This window comes from Elephas maximus, chromosome 19 (assembly GCF_024166365.1).
Source record: "Elephas maximus indicus isolate mEleMax1 chromosome 19, mEleMax1 primary haplotype, whole genome shotgun sequence".
Taxonomy (NCBI): Eukaryota; Metazoa; Chordata; class Mammalia; order Proboscidea; family Elephantidae; genus Elephas; species Elephas maximus.
In genome coordinates, this window is record NC_064837.1 from 44,735,659 (window position 1) to 44,739,678 (window position 4,020).

Below are 4,020 nucleotides of genomic sequence, written 5' to 3' on the forward strand. Positions count from 1 at the left end.
TCTCTAATTCATTTAGTTCAGCTCTAATTTTTATTATTTGTTTTCTTCTGGTGCCTGATGGATTCTTTTGTTGCTCACTTTCTATTTGTTCAAGTTGTAGGGACAGTTCTCTGACTTTGGCTCTTTCTTCTTTTTGTATGTGTGCATTTATCAATATAAATTGGCCTCTGAGCACTGCTTTTGCTGTGTCCCAGAGGTTTTGATAGGAAGTATTTTCGTTCTCGTTGCATTCTATGAATTTCCTTATTCCCTCCTGAATGTCTTCTATAACCCAGTCTTTTTTCAAGAGGGTGTTATTCAGTTTCCAAGTATTTGATTTCTTTTCTCTAGTTTTTCTGTTATTGATTTCTACTTTTATTGCCTTGTGGTCTGAGAAGATGCTTTGTAATATTTCGATGTTTTGGATTCTGCAAAGGTTTGTTTTATGACCTAATATGTGGTCTATTCTAGAGAATGTTCTATGTGTGCTAGAAAAAAAAGTATACTTTGCAGCAGTTGGGTGGAGAGTTCTGTATAAGTCAATGACGTCAAGTTGGTTGATTGTTGTAATCAGGTCTTCCGCGTCTCTATTGAGCTTCTTACTGGATGTCCTGTCCTTCTCCGAAAGTGGTGTATTGAAATCTCCTACTATAATTGTGGAGGTGTCTATCTCACTTTTCAGTTCTGTTAAAATTTGATTTATGTATCTTGCAGCCTTGTCATTGGGTGCATAAATATTTAATATGGTTATATCTTCCTGATCAATTGTCCCTTCTATCATTATGGAGTGTCCTTCTTTATCCTTTGTGGTGGATTTAAGTTTAAAGTCTATTTTATCAGAAATTAATATTGCTACTCCTCTTCTTTTTTGCTTATTGTTTGCTTGATATATTTTTTTCCATCCTTTGAGTTTTAGTTTGTTTGTGTCTCTAAGTCTAAGGTGTGTCTCTTGTAGGCAGCATATAGACGGATCGTGTTTCTTTATCCAGTCCGAGACTGTCTCTTTATTGGTGCATTTAGTCCATTTACATTCAGCGTAATTATAGATAAGTAAGTGTTTAGTGTTGTCATTTTGATGCCTTTTTATGCGTGTTGTTGACAATGTCATTTTTCCACTTACTTTTTTGTGCTGAGACTTTTTCTTTGTAAATTGTGTGTTCCTTATTTTCATAGTATTTGACTTTATGTTTGTTGAGTCGTTACGTTTTTCTTGGCTTTTATTTTGAGTTATGGAGTTGTTTTACCTCTTTGTGGTTACCTTAATATTTTTTTTTTTTTAATATTTACCCCTATTTTTCTAAGTAAAAACCTAACTTGTAATGTCCTTTATCGCCTTGTATCCCTCTCCATATGGCAGTTCTGTGCCACCTGTACTTAGTCCCTCTTTTTGATTATTGTGATCTTTTACATATTGACTTCAATGATTCCCTGTTTTGAGCTTTTTTTTTTTTTAATTAGTCTTAATTTGTTTTTGTGATTTCCCTATTTCAGTTGATATCAGGATGTTCTGTTCTGTGACCTTGTGTTGTGCTGGTATCTGATATTATTGGTTTTCTGACCAAACAATTTCCTTTAGTATTTCTTGTAGCTTTGGTTTGGTTTTTGCAAATTCTCTAAGCTTGTGTTTATCTGTAAATGTCTTAATTTCGCCTTCATATTTCAGAGAGAGTTTTGCTGGATATATGATCCTTGGCTGGCAGTTTTTCTCCTTCAGTGCTCTATATATGTCATCCCATTGCCTTCTTGCCTGCATGGTTTCTGCTGAGTAGTCTGAACTTATTGATTCTCCCTTGAAGGAGACCTTTCTTTTATCCCTGGCTGCTTTTAAAATTTTCTCTTTATCTTTGGTTTTGGCAAGTTTGATGATAATATGTCTTGGTGATTTTCTTTTTGGATCAATCTTAAATGGGGTTCGATGAGCATCTTGGATAGATATCCTTTCGTCTCTCATGATGTCAGGGAAGTTTCCTGTCAGCACATCTTCAACTATTTTCTCTGTGTTTTCTGTCCTCCCTCCCTGTTCTGGGACTCCAATCACACGCAAGTTATCCTTCTTGATAGAGTCCCACATGATTCTTAGGGTTTCTTCATTTTTTTTAATTCTTTTATCTGATTTTTTTTCAGCTATGTTGGTGTTAATTCCCTGGTCCTCCAGATTTCGCAGTCTGCATTCTAATTGCTCAAGTCTGCTCCTCTGACTTCCTATTGCGTTGTCTAATTCTGTAATTTTATTGTTAATCTTTTGGATTTCTGCATGCTGTCTCTCTATGGATTCTTGCAACTTATTAATTTTTCCACTATGTTCTTGAATAATCTTTTTGAGTTCTTCAACTGTTTTATCAGTGCGTTCCTTGGCTTTTTCTGCAGTTTGCCTTATTTCATTTCTGAGGTCATCCCTGATGTCTTGAAGCATTCTGTAAATTAGTTTTTTATATTCTGTATCTGGCAATTCCAGGATTGTATCTTCATTTGGGAAAGATTTTGATTCTTTTGTTTGGGGGGTTGTAGAAGCTGTCATGGTCTGCTTCTTTACGTGGTTTGATATCGACTGTTGTGTCCGAGCCATCACTAAGATATAAATAGTAGTGATTTATTCTATATTTGCTCACTGAGTCTTATCTTGTTTTGTTTTTTTTCAATATACGTGGATGGGCTACTAGATTATGCTGTCTTGTTTGTTGTAGCCCTTGACTTACTTATGACCTATTACCAGCTGGTTTGGGCTGTTGCCAGGTATATATGCCTGAGTCTGTTCACTATTCTTGAGTAGAATCTGATTTTGGGTCATCAAGTGTGTGCTGCACCCTAACACCTATCCACCTCGAGAAGTAGTGATGATAGTTGTGCGCACCAGATTCTATTAGCAGCTGGGGTTCACACTCCAGGGGGGCAGGATTCTGACAGGCTTCCCCCAAGAGTCAGTGAGGTAGATGTGTCTCTATTCCTATAGCACCTTGGTGGGAGGGCTCTGCAGCTGTACCTTAGGCCCCCAATGCAAGTACCTCTACTGATTGGTAGGTGTCACCCTCCTTAGACCCCTAAGGCAAGAGGCTAAGTGGTCTGGGGGGAGCTTCAGCCCTCAGTTCCCTGTTGTGGGTCAGTTAGGGCTCTGTTGAATAAGCAGAGATATCAGACCTGGGGAATTTGTTTTTCCAGTAAATCCGCTAAAAAAAATGCAGTCAGATCCCTATCAGAACCGCCTTTGCGTTATAACAGCCACCTTGTTCCCTGTAAGGATGAAAGCCCGAGATTTGGATCGTATATGCTTGGCTGGAGCTGGTTCTGTGTTTTTAGTCCAATTAGGGAGGGATTTTTAGTCCCTGAGTTTTTTGTGGTTGCTTCTCTCAGGCCGGAAGAATGGGGTAGGAAAAGACCAAAAAAAAAAAGGGAAAAGCAAAGCTGCGGAGCCGGAGCCGTTCTCCCTCTGGCTCAGGAAATTCCCATGTTAATGAAGCCGCCTGGGAAGGGAAGGGGAGGGTTCAGAAAAACAGCAGAGAGTAGCACCCCGGAATATAGCCAAAGTTGCTTATCTTGCTTGGGATGACTATTTTATCTGAGATTCCCGAGGGGCGTGTCGCCTACGTGTGCTGGCTGTGTGGAGACTGTCCCCGAGGGTCTTCCCCGCTGAAGCCGCGGTCAGATCCTCCGCTGCCAGTCCAAAGCCCAGCGTCAAGGTTCCCCTGCTGGGACGTTGCACTCCCAGCTCCAAAACCAGTCACTGCCTCCCGGGGACTTCTCCTCCCACCAGCCACGTGGCCGTGTTGCCCGCGTGGATCAGCTGGGCCCCCTCCCGGGGTCAGTTCAGAGGGCTAGGGCTGTGCCCCGTGTTTGTGCCGTCGCAGATGTCATGTTCAGCTCCCCTGCGCCCAGTCCTAAGCCAGGTGCCAAGGTTACCTGACTGGGACGCTGGCTCCAGGCTCCGAAAACAGTCGCTGCTTCCCCATAGTTGTTCGTTCTCCGTCTCTGTCACTCTTTAAATCTGTGTTTGTTGTTCAGGGTTCATAGATTGTCACGTATGTGATCGATTCACTTGTTTTTCCG